Below are 24397 nucleotides of genomic sequence, written 5' to 3'. Positions count from 1 at the left end.
ATTTGTACTTTAGGTTCAGCCCCCCATCTTTTTCACTACTATCTAATACTTCAAAAACACTATAAATTTATTCATATCTTTCAAACATGATAACTCTTTGTTTTCATGACTTTCATAAAAATATATGCAATAAGAACACCTACTAGTCATGTTTGGACCTCACATGCATGCTTTCACCTATAATAATATTGAGACTCATGTCCAACATTTAGCATCCTTGTCAAAGAACCTAGTCAACTTTATAGAATGCAAAATATTGCACAATATTAAGAAAAACTCCACATGCTCTTCAAGAAATGTCCCAAGAGGTGGTGGAGCCCGTGTTTACACAAAAAAATAACACTTCTCCCTCAGTCAAGAAAAGGTCAATAAAGTAAAAATGATTGGTATATAAATGTGTTCTTTATAGTTTAAACACATTGCAATAAAAACCATTTATGTTCTCTCAATCAGACAAGCAAAGCATATAATAAGATTTTTTTCATCCAAACATGCATATAATAAGAAAATTTAGATGCATAATTCCATCATCTAAAGGCATTCTTAATGATACTATACAATCGATCTAAATATTCAACCTACAAAAGTAACACAATTGTGAATGTCGAAGGATTTAATTGTGTCCTTAGCACAATAAACTTGTGATTAAGAGTTCTTTGCTACTTATGGACTCTATTGAATATTTAGTGATTGATTCCTTTATAGATGTCTATTTCATTCTCATTTGTGTCTACAACAATTTCACATTTTACTATGGTATGCTCATTTCTTATGGATTAAATCAAACTAGTTGTAGGTTCGTTATGGATTAATTTCCATAAATTCTCCAATCAAATTTTAACAAGGATCATAGCTTTTCAGCCACTAACAATTATTTGTGCATTCCAAACATGATGAATAGTACAAATTTGTTTGCTAGTTATTGAGTTTTCTAAAAATCAATGCTTCTTTGAGTCTATATTCTCTATTCCTTGTTGACTATCTCATAAAATTCACGTATTAGTTAGGAAGATATGGATCACAGATAATTTGAATATCCATCCATAGATTTTTTTGAGCTCAATACACGTCAATCTTGATATGTAATAATGTGAATAACACCTGGTCTAGAACATAATAAATACCAACATCTAATGTTATTTACTACAAAGAAAACATATGATATCTATGTGTACCAATGATTTGCCATGAAGACACTACCTATGTTTTTTTATGTAAAGTGGAATATCTATGTCTCTATAGTGATTTTTTTAATGAAAGCTTCTCTTATTATTGTATATGTATTTATATTGTATAATTTATATGATTTGTTTAGATGCCACCCTTACTAAAGAAACAATAATACTTTATTATTTTATTATTTTCAATCATATACAAGATACTACTAATGCTTGTATGCTTATATTTGATATAATTTTATAGCCCAAATATTTGTTTGTGAAGAAAGTCCATTCCTAACAATATGAACCCAACAAAAAATAAGGTGAAAATTGCAAGGCTGTGGTCTCAATTCAAAAGAAAAGGCAATGGAAAATGTTATTGTCCTTGCCAAAAATGCAAGGGCTTAAAGAATCAAAGAATTCTAATCACAACAACTCAAAGACATTGTAAGCAACATGATAACACTGAAGGGGGAAAGTATCTTCATCCTTTGGTGAATGTGGATTTTGAACTGGTAGAACATGGAGGTGTGACTATTGAAGTAGAAGGTAATGCTCCAATGGAAGAAGATGATCCTAAGCTAGAGAACAGAATTGAAGATGTTGGTATTGGCGCAACTGATAATGTGGTAGAGAACATGATTAATGAAGATGTTACTAGCGCAACTGATGAATATGATAAAGACAATGATACTAGCACATTTAATGATGATGATGAAGATAACCTTGATATACTTGTAATTGAAAAAGTATATGAGCCCCTGTACAAAGGCTCCCAAAAAATGCTCCTCTTCATTGTATTGATATTGGTAAACTTCAAGGTTATGAATGGTGTATCCAATGTAGCAATCTCATGTATGCTAAGGTATAGTTTCATTTTTTGTCATCTTCTATGTTAGAGTACCATGAATGGTATTTATATTAACAATTTTTTTTCCATAGGTTGATAGATGAGTTCTTGTCACCACCATCAAATATTTTACCTTGCTCTTACAGAGAATTATTAGCCATTATGAAATATACTGGAATGGAGTATCAAACAATACATGCATGTCCCAATGATCATATTATATATCATAAACAATATAAATTTACAACACAATGCCCTAATTGTCACATTAGTAGATATTGATCAAATCAAATAACCAAAAAGGTGCCTCGTAAGGTTCTTTGGCACATTCCCATTATTCCGTGTCTACAACAATTATTTAGGTGCACTAGCTTAGTACAATTTATGGATTATCATGCACATAATAGAAGTCAAGATGACATTATGTGAATGCCTATGGATGGTTCTACATTTAAGTACATGGAAGATAGGTGGCTAGTATTTAAAGAAGTACCTCACAACCTGAAGCTTTCATTGGCAGGGCGAGTGATAATTATGGGCCTCTAAATCCACAAACACTTCAACATGATCATTATTTGTCAGAAACATAATTAAATGAACATGGGATTATCCATTTGGTATGTATGCATAAGATGATCTGTTGCCTTCTAACTAGATAGGGTTTTACTATTCACTCTCAGAATTGTGAGCCCAGTAGCTAGACCAAACTAGTATGAAGGATTTATGAATGCAAATGTAATCTAATCTATGTTTTTGGTGTTTTCTGATTGCAAAGATATAGTTTAATCTAAATGAATTTTGAATTAATCTAAGAGCAATGAAAAGTAAGTTAAACCAAATGATGAGCATATAAGAAAAGGAAATTTGAATCAAAAGAACTAGAGTGATCAATCCAATAGTGATTCAATACTCTTCATGTCCATCCTCCTAAATGATAGGTCAGGGATCCCTTTTATAGAATCTTGGACCTGATTAATGGTCAATATTAAACTGAGTGTACAGTTCAAACTAGATGTGAGATTGAGTCCTCCATTTTTTTATGGAGTTGAATGAGATGAAATAGGAGATAATATTGATCCATTCAAATATGTGCTCATAATTATTTTTATAATTAATTAAATAATTAGTTTCAACAATTATGATCCGCATATTTGATTTAATCAATATATTTAATTCCTTTTTCATATGAGATTAGTTAGTAAAGAATGTTGATTCAGTCAAACATGAAATCGTAATAGAATATTATAATTAGTTAAATAATAGTTTCAATACTTATCACACACACACACACAGATATATATATATATATATATATATATATATATATATATATATATATATAATTTTTATTTTTTGTTTATGTTTATTAGCTAAAGAGGGTGGATTTAATTTAATTAAAGTACTCAGGACTTATATAATTAAATTAATTAAATTAAGAGATTAAGTTAGCTAATTGCAATCAATATATAGAAATTAAATAAAGTATGTGATTAATACAGATTAATAATTTTTTGTATTTGACACTTTAGGTCAAGTAGAGATTAGAATAAAAAATGCCTAGTACAATAGGACTTAGTTTAATTGACAAATAGATGTTGAAAGATTGATGCACCAAAATTGGTTTAGCACACCAATGTGCCAATTTAGGGGTATTACATTTGCCTGTCTTTGAATAAATGTATAGGCAACATGTTGATTAAAATAAATCAGAAGTCTAAAGCATAGACAATGAGCTAAGATTGATGACACAGAGACCAATTGATGAGATTTTTAGGGTTACCTCTAAAATGAAGCTTAACCATCCAGAGTCTAAATAGAACACCTAGATACCAAGTCTGATAGAACAAAGATTGTCAAAATCCACAGAATTGTTCCCATGTCAAGACTTAATTCTCATGATTCAAGGTTAGAATGCCTCAATACCTATCCATTATTAGATGACAAGATTAATCATGATTAATCATGATTCATAGGATTATCCCTAGAACAAGGCTTGATCCTTAGGAGTCAAGGTTAGATTGCCCTGATGCCTATTCATTAGATAATGATTGAAAGAAAAGGTTAGAATTATCTCTAGAATGAAGCTCAATCCTCTAGAGTCTAGATAGAACACCTAAATACTAGTTCATAAAAAGATAAGAAGACATAATCATGAGTCATAGAATTATCCCCGAAGTGAGGCTTAATCCTTGGGAGTCTAAGTAGAACACCTAGATACCTATCCATAAAACTATGACAAGGACTATTATAAGATTGATTAGTTGGATAACATATGATGTCAAATAAGGGGAACACATATGACCCAAGTGATGAGATGCCCCTAGCAAATAAGACATTACATTCAAATTTGAAGCCATATTTGAAAGATTCAATGATGTTCAATTATGCAATCATGTTTAATAATGTAATCATGTTTAATGATGTAATCATCATTCTACCACCTTAGGAGAAAAGTCAAAAGATGACACCCGATAATTGAAGGTAAATCAAAGTGATTTGAAGGTCTGGTTGATCAAAGTTGACCTAAATTGACTAGAGTTGACCTTTTCTGTAAATTTTGAAAAAGTTAGAGCAATGGTGAATTGATGATATTCCAAGATTCACAAAGTATTAGTAAGATGGACTACACACGTGTTCAATTACATCAGTCCCAAATGTTTTAAGTGTGAATTTAAGTTGTTTAAGTATGTTAGATTTTGAATTTGGTCTCGAAAATGAGTTTAGAATAGTCAAGTTAGCCTAGACAGTGATTTTCACGTCCATAGGAGTGATTTGAAATTTTAGGTCAACACCTATATAAGGGCCCAAAGGGTCATTTTCAAATCATTTGTGCATTTTTTTCTTTTTGGTGGAGAAAAATCACTAAGGCAAAAAATAGTGGTCCCCTTGTGCTCTCACTGATTTGAGTGATCTAGGTGACATAGTTGGCCACTGGACTATGGACCTCTGGTGAGTAGTTGATAAACTTCATATGTATTTGAATTTTTACACAATTTCATCAAATTTTTCTTTTTTTAGGTGTTTGTGAAAAATGTGTCCACAAGATCCTCATGTGAGGACTCATTTTCTCGCACAAGCCTATAGGCATATTCATGTGAGGAAAGGCCACTAGGGAACTTTCTTGCGTGAAATGTGGGATTTCCTCATGTGGATGACATCCATCTCTCATGTGAGAAATCCTAATTCTAGTTCTTTTTGCATTATATTTAAAGTCCTAGCTCATGGGGGCTGTAGAGTTTCCTTGCCCAAGGTTCTAGGTCAAGTGCACATGGTTGTATTGTCTCACACAAGATTTCGAGTAGCTTTATGTCAATTTGTGTTCAAAATGTCATGTTTGTTGTCCATTTCACATCATTATCAATCATTGCAACATGCATTTAGGATGTTTTGAGTGTGATAGGAGGACCATGTTTATTCAGAGGTTAGATAATGATCATGTTTTTTTTTTTGCAAGTGAGCTTGTCTAATATAGGATTTTCATCCCACTAACCTACCAATGGGGCATTGATTAGGTAGCTAGATGTTGCTGAGGTGACATATTTATACACTGGGTCTCTCGCATCTATGTGTGAATCATAGATTTTTGATGACATAGGTAGAGCATTTCCATTTAGAGATGAACACTTTTCATCTTCCCCTTAAAGAGATGATGATCACACCCGAGGACATCTACAGGATTCTATGGATTCCCTTCCATGGGTCACGTATTGATTATGACACACAACCATGACCTAGGACATTGACATTGAGATCTATCTTCCAAGATGATATCATCATGGGTAGAGTTATCCCATGGAAGGAGTTGGTGTAGGTTTATGAACCTGGACACAGACTGGTAGTGGTGAATGGTATAGTCCTTGATTTTTACTTGATGCCTAATAGAGGTCAACATGGTCTAGAGTGTGGATAGGGTTGGATGTTGTAGTAGATGTTGGAGCAGCTAGTACAATTTGGGTGGGGGCAGTACATGCTATCTCACATGTTTCATGAGATGCATGAGACTACCTATAGAGAGGCAAAGAACATGGTGGAAGGCATCTATGTTATTTAGGTATGGGCATGGGAGCACTTACATATAACAAGACCAATTTGTGAGGATATGAGGTAGCCACATGAACCTTATTTTTGTAGATATCAAGGGTAGATGACCCAAAGTGCTTTGGGTAAGATCGAGTAGTGGAGAGTTTAGTTGGATGATCTGGTAGTAGTTTTATGGTAGCCTTGGAGAGTGACAAAGGCATGGAACGATGCCCAAGTACAACTTGGTTATATGTTTGCTTATTGGCCACTGATTGGTTGCTCAATCCATGTGATTGAGAGATTTTAATTGACGTGTGTATGGTGGTAGTACGACTGACTACAAGATATTTCACAAGTACTACACCTATGCTAGCTTCAACAAGGAGGTGAATAAGGGGTGGTCAGTGAGATTAGACCCTCAGAGGTCTATGATTGATGCACATGCCATTACAATGACTCATTAGGATTACATGGTAGCATTCACAGATGGAGGAATGACTCTGGAGTATCATAAGCATTGTGTGAGTCATCCCTTCCCTTGGTTTATAGTTTTGGTAGAGATGGGAATGTAGGTGCAGCCAATGTAGGAACCATAGTAGTAGGGTCCAAGAAAATGAATGACACATGTCCTAATTCCTTCACATCAGATGAGAGTGGATCTAGTTTCTAGTGGTAGTGGGTCTAGGTAGAGATAAGCTTGAGGTGAAATGGGTACCTTGGGTTCCATTGGAAGTGATGCACAATGGCAGTGGGTGGAGGACTATCCTCCTCAATAGGAAAAGAATGGTGTAGGCGATGAGGAGATGTAGGATCAACCTACTTTTGAGCCACAAGACAAGGATATACTAGCACAGACCCAAGACACCCTTAGGAGATCTCAGGACTGAGTCTGGAAAGCATAGTGGCATCTTGGAGAGATGTTGGTCCAACTTGTAGTTTGAGATATGTGCTTATTGGAGTAGGATCAAGAGATCCATGAGCTATGAGAGAAGCTAGAGCAGCAATGGAATGAGGCCCAAATATAGATAGCTAGAGAAGCATACTACTATGTGGCTTATGTGGGAGTAGTTCCTAAGGCTGCAGAGTAGGTGCCTCAATTTATAGAGTATGTGAGAGCATTAGAGGGTGCATGCCTGCCACCTAGAGTAGATGCTCCTCCTCCTCCTCCACCTAAGGATGAAGGAGAGGGATGTATTTAGCTTATGCTCTTCTATTAGTTTTTTGATTATCTATTGTGTGATATATCAACATTGTTTTGTGTCATTTTGAAATTGACAGTGCTCACGTAGTACTTAGTTTTTTATCATAGTGCTCAAGTTGCACTCGTTTTTATATCATAGACATATTGACTCCCTTGTATATATATATGAGCTCTCATTTTGTACGATTTCATTTGTCACACTTTGTCTCTTATGATTGTTTGCACATGAGATGTATAGATATATGATTGCGATGAATACAAATTGATGTGATATATGAATATGTAGTGTAGATGAGATAGATGTTTAGTATGCAAATGTGATGAATGAAATATAATGTAAGGTAATTACATGACATGATAATATGTAGATGAATGATATGGTAATGTAAAATGGATATGTACTAACATCTCATGTAGAATTGTCATTTGTTACTCATGATAGGTTCTTTGTGAAATTTAGAAGAACCAAGAAAATATCTAAATGCTTGTGCAGTGTAGAAGAAACCAGAAACCTCTCAAGTTGAAAGATAGAAGGAAAGAAGTAACTGAAGTTATTCCCTTAATGCAAATTGAGTTTGAAATGAAACCCTATGCTAGATGCAATCCCTAGGACTAGTTATTGAATGCATCAGATAGTCTATCATCATAGAGAATATAGTTAGACCCATGAATGTCATACAATTAACACTGACATTGCAATCATGAGAATATGAATATGACATTGTCTTAATTTTGTTAGCATTAAATGTAAGGATTAAGGTAGCAGAAGCCAGAATGACCAAAACATTTGTCCCTTTTAATGTAGCAAGTGAACATAAGCATCAGAGCATGAACACTAGGATGACGAAAATATTTCTTGTGTGAAAACGTACTAGAATCATGAGAGATCCTTCTCATGATAAGTAATTAGTAAGAATTTTGTCCACAATGACCTTTGTGTTCATAACCCAAGATAGAAGTGTGCTAAGTGTATCAATAGTGACCCATATGTTCACTTAATAGGACGAGTATCAATATTATATTGTAGCATAGAGAATTCATTCAAACAATCAAGGAGTAGAACCAACCTCACTAAAGTGTCCATATAAAATGAGTCAATGTACATATGACCATCCAACACAAGATAGAGGCTCTTACAATGGACACCCCTTGTATGGATGCTTTAGATCATCGAAACTAAACCATCAAGCAAAAAATAAAGAAAAGATCATGCCCCCAATCCTCTCTTGTCTATTCAAAATAGACATCCTTGAGTTGCTCAAAGGGAAATGATAAAGAGAAAGAAAAACAAACAAAGAAAAGCTCAGCATAACTTAAATAGTGTCAATGTTTCCATTTCAGTATCAGTGTTATTGGATTGATGTCAAGTTCAATGTTCAGAACATATGTGTAAGAAATATCTTCAATAGGAGGATGATAACTAGTGACTGACATCAGATAGAAACATTAATTAAGAATAATCTCAATAGGAAACTAAGCGGCAGTAGACAGACACAACTAGAACAACTAGCAACTAATGCGAAAGAGATCTTCTTTCAGAGGAATATCAATATTAAGGTAAGAGATAGTAGAAAGACACAACTAGAACAATTGGTGATTGACACAAAAGAGATATTCTTCGAGAGGAATATCAATAGTAAAGTAAGTGACAGTAGACAAAGACAGCTAGAACAATTGGTGATTGACGCGAAATAGATCTTCTTTGAAACTATAAGGTGTTTCCTCTAAGACTATAATCAAATTCAATCCATGTATATGTTGGTGTTTTACAAAGTACTAAAATTACTAAGCGACAAAATGCTTAATACCAGAATGATAGTACATACACAATCTAAAGACTATCCTATTCTTATTAACAATTGCATATGTAAGGTATTTGGACCCAACTTCAACAAAACCACAGATGGTTTTCTACTCTTTTGGCTCTACAAAACCAAGGTGGGTATACCCAAGGATGGTTCAAAATTGGAACAACTGTACGAGGATTATTCTTAGTTTCATTCTCATTCTCATTTCAAGATCCTCAAACATATACATGATTCTCACTAACTTGGTAAACACATCCCATAAAACAGATATGGCCAAGAATTCTTCTATAGATCTGCAGATGTTTTTAACAATAATGGCTAACTGAAGCTAAAACATTCCATGCAGACAAGTGCTGGCCAACTTTGAAGATCTTCAGGAAATAAAAATAAAATTTGATATGATGATGCATTTGAATAACCATTTATAATATATTTCTCCTTCAGCTGAAATAACTTGATCAGTTCCTAATCCATTGGGGTTCAGAGTCTATTGAAAATTCTTAGATCTAATTTGTTGCCTTACAAAAAATTCTATCAGAAATTCTTATCAGAACTTATCATTCAAAATCCTTTTCAATACTTAAAGAATCTTATCACATTCATCAAAGCCTTTATTTAATCCATTGAATTAACAACAATGATAAATGAATATACAACCTAACTAGATTGAATTCAATTGCACAAGCTTTTACTCATACAACATCAAGGTAGCTAAGTATTTAAAAGGAGACAAAATTTAGAAAGAACTGATATGGGGACAGTTCATAATTTGTATTCATTTCCTTTGAAATGGGTATATCTTTTACAATAGACTCAGAATGGCCTTTAGAAAGAAACACAGCTCATTCTATATTCATGTATTCTAGCTCAGCCTTGATCTTCTCACAGGCTTTCTCAAAATTCTTTATATTTAATCTACATAAAAATTGAGCAAAAGCCCTAGATCTTACAAAATTTTCATCATTAATAAATCTTTCAGAAGCCTGGGCAAAAATTGGGTCAATTTCCTTACCTTGGTAATCAGCAATGGTCAGGTCCAAGGAAGGTGTAGGAGGTTCTTGTGGCTCTCCAACATCCAGGTCTGTAGAAGTGACAATCACATCCCCATATCCTCACATTTGTCTAAGTTGTTCCTTTAGAGATGCCTCATCATCTATCTAGATTGGATACTGACTTTGGGAGTATTGTTCTTTTTCAGAAGAAGAAGACCCCTGCTCAATTTTTTGTCTTTTTGGAGAGCTAGCTGCAGATGGACTTCTTGGCCTTGGCTTCTCATGAGTGGGTACCTGTTGCACACTCTAAACCATGACATAACCTGCCCTTTTTTGCAATGTATATTGGCCAAGAGTTACTACATTTCTACCACTCATTCTTCTTTGTATTTTTTCTGCCTTGTCTGGTTGTGCCTTAATAAACATAGCTTTCTTTTCATCCATAGTCTAGATTATTATGGCAAAATTATTCATTAATGCCTGTATTTTAGCTCCCCAGTATTTCTTATCTTTCAATGGGTCATATTGGGGGTCAAAAGCATTAATGAATTCCAGGTTTTTACTGAAAACTATCCATTTCTCTTTCCTTAATTCTTGCTCCTGCAATGTGAAAATATTTTTGATTATATCTTTCGGATAGTAAACTTGATGTACCATATCGGAAGCTCTCACCCTTTCTTTTAATAGGTCATAGAATCTTTCAGGGTCAATGAATCTGGCGTGAGATTCTACCATGTTATATTTATTCAAAAAAAAATTAAAATGCTTCCACCCCTTTTTAACAAAAACAAAATCATGCACTACAGTAACCATTGGAAAGAAAGTGCCCTTCTTGACCAATTCCCTCTCATCTATAGTACGTATCTACCATAAGAGCTCAGCTATCCCTATCTTCAAAGGTACATGAAAAGGTAACACATGAGGTTTTCCTAAGAAACCATAAACTCTTATTACTGTTGAAACATTGTAGGGAATTATATCCCCCCAGTTGTGACTGACAAGTAGCCCTTTAGCATGGTCCTTGGGTCTGACCAATTCTAATAATTCCTGTGGGATTCTAGGGCTATCTCCTCTTAAAAGGAGTCTAAGCTTTGATGCAAAATACCTATCAAATCTTACATAACTAGCATCAGTGGCCTCTGAAGTCATATCCACACTCCACAACTGCACTGGATTCCTTTCTCCATCCTTTTTTGTTTCTAAATCCATACCCTTGGAGAAGAAAGTATATCCTTTTTATAAACATACATGCATCATTAATGAATACCAACAGAATGGTTTGTTTACTTTCCCCTTTGCTATTCCAACCAAACCGTTGTGAATCTATTGTGCTAGGAAAGTGGCAAAATCCAGAATGGTATTCATTCCAATTTGAAGGGTTTGAGCAATTATAAGGACCACAGAACCTGGAATTTGATCACCTTCATCTATTCCCAAGATCTTGCAAAGAGAAAAATATAGTGCTTGAGCTCTCAAATTGAAATGTCTTCTCAACAGTGGCTCTGGAGTATTGGCTGTGATTACAGGAAAATTTCCAACCCTAGAAACATGCTCCTGTAGTGGCACTGTTCTCAGGTACACTCATTGTGCATCATATCTAGCTTGTAAATCATCCAAATCAATGATTTCATGCACAACGTGGTTAGGGTTTAGGTTGAAAACCTCACTAAACAGCTCAGGGAAAACCCTAAAAAGGTTGACCCCCGAATGATTTTTTACCCACCTTGTGATAGGATCATACTTCTTTGCCAGGTCCATCAATAAATCACTATCAAAGAAAACACTAGGGACTACTAATTTTCCAATGTCAAATTCCCATACATTGCTCATAGGAGTGTCCAATTTTCGCTCTAAAAACCACTTCTTAAACAACTCCAAACCTCCCATGGAAACCTGGGCATCTCTTATCCAATTAGCTTTATCATAAAATCCTTCTGCCACCACTAATCTAGGGTTTTTTGGAATGAGTTCACTTCCCTTAGTTATTTCATGCACTGATAAGGGGAATTGTTCGAGAAAGTCATCATGCACTGAACATTTTAGATAATCCTTTTTTCTAGTGAACTCTTTTCAGAGTGGCATTTTTAATGAAACTTTGGAAAATTCACAATAGCAGATGCTTCAAATTTACTCAAAAGTCACAGAGCACTTACCCGCCAGAATTCACACTTCTACACTATATGATGTCTTCTGCAATTTTATTGGAGTATTAACCAAGAAATTTTGTGCCTTAGCTCTGAAAACTTGAATGCCCTTTTCTTTCTGCGCTTTGGTGATTCATTAATGGTGGAATCATGGGTTCTTTTTATGAATTAAAACTGCACGCACCAGGTCTAGATCACATTTACTCTCAGTAACCGTTGCTCACAATTTGCACTCAAATTTGAATCCCATCCATAGATTTCATCAGATCGCACGGTCCTAATTTAAAAATATCAAGCTTTATAGTCTTTTAGAAAAATGCTACGTGTCACCATCACACTTCCCCGCATTACTTAAAAACTTACATCTTCATAATGCGGGGATGTGCCAACCGTCTATCAAGACAAGATTGATGATCAGAATAATCCATTTTGTATTAAAAAACTAACTAGCTGAAATGACCAATAGGGAGCTGCCATATTAGCTCATATTGTCTGACAACACTCCACACCAGCAGATCCTGTTTCTTCTTCTAAGCAAGCAAGTGTTTGAAGTCATCACAGACATGTGGCACAAATGCGCTTCCCCACATTACTTAAAAACCTGCATCTTTATAATGCGGGGATGCGCCAATCATTGATCAAGACAGGATCAACGGTGATAAGAATTCACGTTCATTAAGAAACCAAAAACCCTTTTGTGCACACCTAGCATTACATGTCATCAATCATTTGCAGTGTAGCATATTGAAATATAAATACCTAACCCCACTTTGCCACACGTTGCAAATGCGCTCCCCCGCATTACTTAAAAACTTGCATCTTTATTATGTGGGGATGCACCAACTGTTGATCAAGAAAAGATCAATGGTGATGCTGCTTGGTAAGCAATCTTCATAGCTTTGCCAACAAATCCACCAATGATATCGCGGAAAAAAAAACAAAACGTGTGCAAAGGTACTGACAAATCTGACATACAGGAGATTTTGAGGCATACTGGCTCTCATAAAACATCAGGGGCTAGGTGTCATCATCGCGCTTCCCGCATTACTTAAAAACCTACAACTCTATAATGCAGGGATGCGCTGACCCTTGATCTCTGATAGATCAATGGTCATTGAAAAACACTTCAACTTGGCATCCTTTCAAACGAAATACCACAATTAAAGGTACACAAAGGGTTTACAAAAGGCATTTTGACGTAAATAAAACATTAGGATAAAAAGCCCCACCAAAATAATTGAAGAAAATACCCTTTTTAAAAAAATTTGAAAACGAGGGCACCACAAAACAAAGACATAACTGATTTTTCACCCAAATATCAGAAAATTTCCTATACTATGAAAAATCACACCAAAAGTGGCTCAGTCTGGGGATGATAGACTACCTAAGTCTATGCAAGAATTCAGAATATCTGGGAGAGTAGACCACATATTTGGTAAGATGACAACTACTTCAGAGAGCACAAAGCAACACACAAAAACAAGGAACTAGACTGCACAAGGATATTTACAAGGATTTACAGAAAACACAAAATTGTACAAAACAATAGGAAACCCTAAAACTACTGGTCATGGAAGAAAATAAGTGTTTTTCAAGAAAAATACCTCTTCAAGAACTGTCCATGAACGGGAAATTCAAGAATATTGTCAAATATATCTTTGAGTATATAAGAATCTTCACCCCAAGTATTTTCAATGAGATATGGGCCTAACCAAATAGGATTAAATTTTCCATGTTTTCCTTTATCCTCAATTTTGGCATTCCACATCAGGACTAAATCTCCATTTTCAAATTTTCTGATTACAGTTCTTTTATCATAGAGTGTCTTGACTTGCAATTGCAACTTTTGGTTCCTTAAAGATGCTTCTCTTCTGGTTTCGGTCAGTCCTACCAATTCATCCATTCTTTCTTGCATTTCATCTGTAGTATCTTCATCATATAACTGGATGTAATTGTATAGTCCCATCAAGTTATTCTGAGGCATTCTGGCTTGAATCCCATACACTAAATCAAATGGAGCTACACCAATTACTTTCTTTACAGTTACTCTGTCAGCCCATATTGCCAACTGTAACTTGGAATCCCATGCCTTTTTATTATCATCCAAGGTTCTCTTAATGACCTTCAACGGGCTCTTATTTGTGGACTCAGCTTGTCCATTCCCTTGTGGATGATATGGAGCAGATGATGACCTTGTCATTCCATATTTATCACAAAACTTGATGAACTCCTCAGATCTAAAGCACATAGCATTTTCTGTGACAATTCTCTGTGGACATCCAAATCTAGAAATAATATTATTCAATAGGAAATTATTTACCACTTTACTTGTTGCGTTTCTTGTGGGGATAGCCTCTACCCATTTTGTAAAGTAGTCAGTGGCAACCAGAATCCAAGAATAGCTAGTGCTAGACTTGGGGAAAATCTCTCCTATGAAATCCAGACCCCATTATTGAAAAGGTGCTTGAATCTCCACTGGCTTTAATGGAGTATTTCCTGAGAATTTCAGTTTTCCAACAAACCTCTGACAGGAGTCACATTTCCTAACCATAACTTGTGCATCTTTAAAAAGGGAAGGCCACCAAAACCCAGCTCTCATTATCTTATGTGCAGTAGTTTTGGCCATGTAGTGTCCCCCACATACTCCAGCATGCATTTCTTTCAAAACCTCTTTTGCCTTTTCTTTATCAACACACTTCAACAGAACTCCCTCAAAATTTCTCCACCATAGGTTATTTTGGATAATTATATACCTGATGGCTTGCAATTTAGTATTCCTCTTTTCATTGTCAAGTAGATGGGGAGGAGCTTCCATATGTTGCAAGTAATATATGACATTGGTGTACCAATCACATTGGTCCATGTCACATAAGTCAGCTCTGAGATCATCATTTACCAGATTTATCTTATTAGCCTCTAGATTAGTTTCAGCCATGAGTTTGGCCAAACCTTGACCTCTTACTAACTTTGTTATTTGTATATCAATGTTAAATTCTTGGATTCTATTGATACATCTACACCTCCTACCTAATACTTCCTGTTGAGAGAATATATCCTTGACTGTAGCACTAGGTACAAAAGCGATAATAGTAGCACCTACCAAGTAACTTCTGAAAGCTTTTACAGCCTTTACCAAAGCATATGCTTGCTTTTCATTTATCTCATATTTAAGTTCAGCAGGCTGTAGTGACTTAATAAAAAAGGCAATAGGCTGCTCATATCCTTCTTGATTTTTCTGTAATAAGACTATAGCTATAGTATGGAATGATGCAAAAGAGAAAATATGCATGGGTTTTGCATAATCTGGGGTCCTCAACACTGGAGCATTCTTTATTGTAGTTTTTATATTCTAGAATGCTTGTGAAGGTTCACCATTCCAATCTATAATGGCTCCTTTCTTGAGCATCTTTGAGATGGGTCTACTGATTTCAGCAAAATTGGTAACAAATCTCCTCAGAAAATTGACTTGGCCAAAAAAGGACTGAATTCCTTTCACATTTTTTGGTTTGGGGACTTTTTCAATAGCTACTACCCCTTCAGGATCTATTTTACCCCATCCTTAGACACTATGTGTCCTAATAATTTTCCTTTTGTGACCCCGAATGTGCATTTCTTTGGGTTTAAAGATACTCCATATTCCAGGGCTTTTATAAAGATTTTTTCCAAATGTTTGCACTGATCTTCAACCTTATTAGAATATGTTGTAAGATCATCCTGGTACACAACCATAAATTTGTCAATATACTCATGAAATGCTACATCCATGGCTCTTTGGAAGGTAGCTCCTACATTAATCAAGCCAAAAGGCATCCTCACATACACATATGTTCCCCAAGGGGTTGTGAAGGCTGTCTTGAACTGTTCACTTTCTTTTACTAGAACTTGATTATATCTAGAGAAACCATCCACCATTGACATCAATTTAGAGCCAGTCACTTGCTGTAACATGGCTTCCATATTAGGTAAGCCATAATTGTATTTTAGAGATGCAATGTTTAAATTTCTAAAATCAACACAAAGCCTAATATCTCCATTCTTCTTCGTGACAGGAACCAAGTTTGAAACCCAGGTGGAATGCCTGATCGGTTTAATTATCCCACCATCTCTTTGTTTTGTTAGTTCTTCTTGCATTTTTGGGGCAAGGGTAGGATTGATTGGTCTCTGTTTTTGCCTGAAAGGTCTTACATTTTCCTTCAATGGTATGACATGCTAGAAAAGATCCTCCCTGTAAGCCTTAAGGTCATCATATGACCAAGCAAAAACATGTCTGTATTTTCTAAGTAGGTCAATCAATGTTTTCCTAATTTCAACAGGCAGATTTTGGCCAATATAAACCCTTTTAGGAACTTCATCAGTACCCAAGTTTATTTCTTCTAACTCCTGGGGTTTGGGGTCATTTACTCCTGATTTTACTCTGTCTTGGCTATCAAAAATATTTTCCAAGACTACTAACCCCTTTGGCATCTTATTTGTTTTCAATTGCATTATTTCTTAACCAAAAATGGTTTCCTTCCCATTTATGGTTTCAATCAGTCCACTGCAATCCATCTCCTGACCATGGTACTTGTCTTCATTTAACACAAAATTTGTAATGTCTTTGTCATCTTCAAAAACTTGCCAATTTTCAATGTTGTCAGGTATGGAAGGTCTGTTTTGCACCTCAATCTGGGAGATTCCTGCAAATGATATTTCTTTTGGCTTGATTGCTACATTTGCCAACAGATCAGCCATCTTATTTTGGGTCCTATCTCTCCATGAGATCCCAAATGCATCAAAGAATTCTATTTGATCCCAGACTACATTTCTATATTGTTTCAATCTCCTATTCTTGGATAAGTAGGTTCCTTTGATCTGAGAGATAATTAGTTCAGAATCCCCTATGACACATAATTTCTTAATTTTATGATGTATGGCAACTTTGAGCCCTAGCAGCAATGCTTCATACTCTACAATATTATTAGTGCAGGAAAACTTCAAGGTGAATGAATACCTAAAAGTGTTATTTTCAGGGGACACAAAGACTACACTTGCCCTTGCACCCTCTTTAGAACTAGCCCCATCAAAGAACATTGTCCATAATTTCAGTGAATTCATGCAACATTCAACTTCATTTTCGATGATAGCAGGTAAATTTTCAACTTCCTAAATAATTAATTCAACCCTGAAAGCATTAATCCCGGTATCTAGAAAACAAGTGGTATCTTTGTCAATTTCTTCATCTAAGATGTGGTTAACCCTTGGTTCCCTATTTACCCTGACAGCTTTGTCTCCTATATGAAAAGTGGCATAAGTAAGATCACATTCTAGGCTTCCCCCCATGGCAGCACTCCATTTTCTGGAGAGTAACATTCCGTCGTGTGGAGGTATATCTACCACAAGGACAGACATGGTCAATTCTACTTCAGGATATGCAACCAGTTTGAATGGTAAGGCATTTATAGTACCTATGACTGGGACTTCCCTAGCATCCATCCCTCTGCATCTGCCCTGCTTGGTATCCACCTTCAATCCTAAGGCTTCCATTACTTTGAAAGGCATTATAGTGTTGGAAGCTCCTGAGTCTATCATGCAATTTTTTAAGGTCTTCCCCTTTATGATTAGACTGAGGAAAAAAGGATCAATATCTTCTATGAATGCCACTGAGGAATCATCTAGAAACATTTGAGGAATCTGGGATATGATACCACTGTCCTCTATTACTAATGGGGTCTGTTGGGACATAGTTTGATCTACAATAATATTATTGTTTGCTATTCCACCCAACCATGACACAACCTTATTCTTATGCTCTTCAATTCTAAAAATTTTAGACAATGGCACTTTTACAGTAATTTGAGATAACATGGATATCATATCAACAGGTTCAACCACAGTAGGTTTTACAATAGTACCTGGAATCGGAGTCTTTTGAGTAGTAGGCACCACATTTTGCTTGATAACATCTGATTCTGCCTTCTTTGGTTGCACAACTGGTTTTGTTGCTTCACTTATCTGGAATTGAACCTTCTTCTTTGGTTGCCATTTCTTACCCTTGTTCTCCTTGATTTTAGGCACATCTACATTGACTTTCTTGTCTTGATCATTCATCTTATGAGTGATGTCTTTGACGAATACACTATATGGCCTTCCTACATCATTATTTATTGCTCTATTTCTCAATTTATAATTACTATGGACTTGTGAAATCATTTCTGCTGTAATTCTATCAATTTCCTCCTTGAAGGGCATTCTTAAACTTGTGAGGCCTACATCAAAAAATGTACTGCATACCTTGTCTGTATCATAACCTTCATCATCTGAGAGCACTTGCTGATGATGTAGCTGGTAAGCAATTCTCTGGCTAGTAACATCATTTTCAGGCTCTTCTGAATCAAAATCTATCAAATCATCACACATACTCACCATATTGCAGCTTATATCATCATGGCGTTTCTCTTCAATTTCTTCTTCAGCTTGCACTCCTTGGGCTTGGGCAAATGACCGAGCAATAGCACAATAATCAGTAGAATGAGGTGATTGGAATATAATGCACCAATGGTACATCATCATTCATATTTACAGTGTTCCTCTGTAGGGGGTCTGGAGTACCCTTATCCTTCACATTGTGGGTCTGGTTGGGAACTGGTTTACCATCTTTCCACTGAGTGGTATAAGGGTAATTTTGCATCGTAGGTTGCCTATTGAAATTGTTGTTATTTATAGGGGGTCTTTCAGCAACATTTGGCTTATCGAAACTAGTGGGATTCATCTTCTTGAGCATTTCTAAAACCTGGCCTATAGTAGGTTCTTCGGGCTTCTTTCCTATAGGAGTTTTGTCACCCTCCCTTTTATTATTGTTCTTAGGATTAAAAAGCTTAGGATCATCCCTCCTACCTAGTTTGCTAGATGCCTTCCTATTATTCTCTATGTTTACTGCAACTTTATAGGCATCTCTTAAAGTTTTAGGATCCTTATCCCTCAATTGATAAGCCATTTTGCTATCAAAAGCATTGAAATAGGTTGTGAGACAGACGTCTTCATTTAACCTCATAGCTTGAAAAAGTTTGTACATACCTTTTTGGAATCTCACATTGAAATCAAATGTGGACTCATTTGGATTCTTCTTGATATTGTTTAACTCGTTCAACATGAATCTTGCATTAGTGTTGTCCCCATATTGCTCCTTGAACAATTTCTCCAAATCGCTCCATGAGGTAATACTATCATCAGGCAACCTCCTAAACCAATCCCTGGCATCCTCTGTTAGTGAATGCACAAACAATTTCATTACCATGTCTTCGTGTTCATCTTCATAATCATTCAATATGTCAATGAAAATCCTCAAATGTTCTTCACCGATAACAACATTGTTTCCAAAAAACTTAACCACTTTATCTCTTAAATCAAATGATATGGGATGTGGGGCACCAAGAATACCAGCAAATGATATTTGTCTATATTTTTCCAAGTATATAGGTTTCTTCTGGAAACCAGGAACATTTGAAGTACTAGCTATATTAGCTTGATTTAGGGGAGCAGCTTGGGACTGTTGTGGTGGGACAAATGGGATTTGGGTGCAAATAGTGGAAGATGAGATAGGAGTAGATTGGGGTGCTCCCTGAGTTGAAATTGTGGGACCACTAATTGGTGCAGGATTTGTAGGTGGGATAGACAAATTGGGCCATGAAGCCAATGCAAAATTAGACTTTATGAATTGGATTTTCCTTCTAGTTTCTGCAGCTTGAGCTTCATTCTCAACCTTTTTAAATTCTTTTGCAAGGTCTTCCCTCTCTTTTTGAGCCTTCTCAAGATCTAGATCTAACTTCGACATGGAGGGTGGTATAGGTTTGCTTGGTATAGCCTGAGGCTCATTTATTTGGATTCCTATAGCCTTGCCTTTCCCTTTATCTGGAGCTTTTGCAGTGGGCTCTACAGGATCAACTTGAATAGGTTTATAGGCTTGAACTTGAGCAATAACTAGTTCTTTCCTTTGATTTAGGTGTTTCTCTTGTTCTTGAACTTTAGCTCTCAGATTATCAACATCTCCAAAAACATCCTTATGGAGAGTTGTGGTATTCTCTTCTAATTTTTTATTTTGCTCTTTCAAAGTAGCCATCCTTCTTAGCAGAGTATCTCTTTCTATTATGGAATCTAAGGTGGCTTGCTCCTTCTCTTTTTCAAGACAAATGCATTTAGCTTCTTCCTCAGCAATCCATTTCTTCAAAAATTCTATTTCAGAGTGCACTTCTTTAGGGTCTGCAGAAGTTGCCTCAGAATTAGTAGGGTCATCCAGATCTATAAGGTTTGGTTCTAAATATGGGGCTACTCTGGGATTAAAAGGATTATCAGATGAACTCCTAAATCCTAGCCTATAATTCATATCTGTTACAGGATCTGGTATTAATGAAGCAATTCCCATAGTAGACACGTCCTTGTCTTGAAAAACTCTCTCATCTGGTAATGGGGTGCTGAAAATGCCTCCTAAGAGTCTTGTAGTTTTAGATTCAGAGCTAAGCGAAGAAGACTCTCTTCCTATCACTGGTTGATAATGGGAATTGACGGATGCGTTACCTCTAGGTTTCCAAGTAGGATTTGGATCTGTATTTTTCTTATTTTGGTTCTTCCTACCACCTTGGGGTAAATTAGTATACATTGATACATCGGGATTGGCTCTCATGTAAGCTCTTGTGTTTTTTCTCTTGTTAGCCATATTCACCTTTTGTTACAATAAGCACTAGCTTCAAAACCTTGACTGAGTCGCCACCCTATTTCGGGAAAATATATAATGACACTTTTGCTGACTGAAGGAAAACAATACGTAAGTATGAACAAAAATATCTGGCACGAACAGACCAATCACTGATGTCATAAGACTGCAACTCTTGCTTGTTAGATAAGACACTTGGATAGGTCGGATACGTCAGTGTGTAGCAATGGTACTTGGGCTCTATCTTTTTTAAATTCTCAAGGTTTGACACTAAAAGATTCCCCTATAACCATAGGAAAAACATAGATCACATGACACACACATACACAACAGGACCAAAGAAACTGCAGTACTTTTCACAGATGTGTTGGACAACTCCCCAGCAGAGTCGCCATTTTGTTGGTGTTTTACAAAGTACTAAAACTACTAAGCGACAAAATGCTTAATACCAAAATGACAGTACATACACAATCTAAAGACTAGCCTATTCTTATTAACAATTGCATATGTAAGGTATTTGGACCCAACTTCAACAAAACCATAGATGGTTTTCTACTCTTTTGGCTCTGCAAAACCAGGGTGGGTATACCCAGGGATGGTTCAAAACTGGAACAACTGTATGAGGATTATTCTTAGTTTCATTCTGATTCTCTTTTCAAGATCCTCAAACATATACATGATTCTCACTAACTTGGTAAACACATCCCATAAAACAGATATGGCCAAGAATTCTTCTATAGATCTGCAAATGTTTTTAACAATAATGGCTAACTGAAGCTAAAACATTCCATGCAGACAAGTGCTGGCCAACTTTGAAGATCTTCAGGAAATAAAAGTAAAATTTGATTTGATGATGTATTTGAATAACCATTTATAATATATTTCGCCTTCAGCTGAAATAACTTGATCAATGCCTAATCCATTGGGGTTCAGAGTCTATAGCAAATTCTTAGATCTAATTTGTTGCCTTACAACAAATTCTATTAGCAATTCTTATCAGAACTTATCATTCAAAATCCTTTGCAATACTTAAGGAATCTTATCAAATTCATCAAAGCCTTTATTTAATCCATTGAATTAACAGCAATGATAAATGAATATACAACCTAACTAGATTGCGTTCAATTGCACAAGCTTTTACTCATACAACATCAAGGTAGCTAAGTATTTAAAAGGAGACAAAATTTAGAAAGAACTGATATGGGGACAGTTCATAATTTGTATTCATTTCCTTTGAAATGGTTATATCTTTTATAATAGACTCAGAATGGCCTTTAGAAAGAAACACAGCTCATTCTATATTCATGTATTCTCAGAGAATTTGCAGAAAAATACATTACAAACTTGCTTTCAAAATTTGGACCAAAAACCAGACTAAGCATAATACTTAGAAGAAATAGAATTTGGACCATTCTTTAGCCTTGGAATCTCACTTAAATAGTGTGAGATGCAACATGCTTCGGTCTAAAGAAAGTGACATGTGTCCTATAAAAGATACTGACAAATGTCTGTCGTAAAAGACAAAAATAAATAACAGAAAAGCTAACACATCGAACCATCCTGGGTGAGTCCCTTTCTATTGTGCTTCTCAGTTGTTAAAACAAGAAGATAGGATTTGATTCTCCAATTATTCTTCATATCTAGCTTGTAAATCATCCAAATCAATGATTTCATGCACAGTGTGGTTAGGGTTTAGGTTGAAAACCTCACTAAACAGCTCAGGGAAAACCCTAAAAAGGTTGACCCCCAAATGATTTTTTACCCACCCCGTGATAGGATCATACTTCTTTGCCAGGTCCATCAATAAATCACTATCAAAGAAAACACTAGGGACTACTAATTTTCCAATGTCAAATTCCCATACATTGCTCATAGGAGTGTCCAATTTTTGCTCTGAAAACCACTTCTTAAACAACTCCAAACCTCCCATGGAAACCTGGGCATCTCTTATCCAATTAGCTTTATCATAAAATCCTTCTGCCACCACTAATCTAGGGTTTTTTGGAATGAGTTCCCTTCCCTTAGTTATTTCATGCACTAATATGGGGAATTGTTTGAGAAATTCATCATGCACTGAATGTTTTAGATAATCCTTTTGTCCAGTAAACTTTTTTCAGGGTGGCATTTTTAATGAAACTTTGGAAAATTCATAATAGCAGATGCTTCAAATTTACTCAGAAAGTCACAGAGCACTTACCCACCAGAATTCGCACTTCTGCACTATATGATGTCTTCTGCAATTTTACTGGAGTATTAACCGAGAAATTCCGTACCTTAGCTCTGAAAACTTGAATGCCCTTTTCTTTCTGCACTTTGGTGATTCATTAATGGTGGAATCATGGGTTCTTTTTATGAATTAAAACCACACGCACCAGGTCTGGATCACATTTACTCTCAATAATCGTTGCCCATAATTTGCACTCAAATTTGAATCCCATCCGTAGATTTCATCAGATCACACGGTCCTAATTCAAAAATATCAAGCTTTACAGTCTTTTAGAAAAATGCTACGTGTCACCATCGCACTTCCCCACATTACTTAAAAATCTACATCTTCATAATGCGGGGATGCGCCAACCGTCGATTAAGATAAGATTGATGATCAGAATGATCCATTTTGTATTAAAAAACCAACTAGCTGAACTGACCAATAGGGAACTGCCATATTAGCTCATACTGTCTAACACTCCACACCAGTGGATCCCGTATCTTCTTCTGAGCAAGCAATTGTTTGACATCATCACAGACATGCGGCACAAATGCACTTCCCCGTATTACTTAAAAACTTGCATCTTTATAATGCAGGGATGCGCCAACCGTTGATCAAGACAGGATCAACGGTGATAAGAATTCACGTTCATTAAGCAACCAAAAACCCTTCTGTGCACACCTAGCATTACACGTCATCAGTCGTTTGTAGTGTAGCATATTGAAATATAAATACCTGACCCCACCTTTCCACGTGTCGCAAATGCGCTTCCCTGCATTACTTAAAAACTTACATCTTTATTATGTGGGGATGCGCCAACCATTGATCAAAACAAGATCAATGGTGATGCTGCTTGGTAAGCAATCTTCATAGCTCTGCCAACGAATCCACCAATGATATCGTGGAAAAAAAAAAAAACGTGTGCAAAGGTACTGACAAATCTGACATATAGGAGCTTTTGCAGCGTACTGGCTCTCATAAAACATTAGGGGCTGTAATGGACACCCTTGGATGTCCCAAAAACTAAACCAAATTGCTGAAAGGAATTATGTCAAACAGTTTGCATTCAACTTCTTAAAACCCCTTATAACTCTGGAAATCAAACGTTTAATTGTTTGTTGTGTTTCGTACATGGAATTGGTATCATACAACATAAACAAGAAAGAAACTACAATAATATGCAAAGTGGAAATGAACTGCTGCTAATAAAATGTTATTTTCAGAATTCATAAAACCAAATACATGGCAAATTTATCAACTCACTAATTACTTCAGCAATATTGTCATAATACTCCAGCCAATGCTTACAAACTTGCTGCTACAATAC

This window comes from Cupressus sempervirens, chromosome 10, assembly GCF_028749045.1.
Source record: "Cupressus sempervirens isolate cs-2001-9-10 chromosome 10, ASM2874904v1, whole genome shotgun sequence".
Lineage (NCBI taxonomy): Eukaryota > Viridiplantae > Streptophyta > Pinopsida > Cupressales > Cupressaceae > Cupressus > Cupressus sempervirens.
This window is presented reverse-complemented; position numbering follows the sequence as displayed.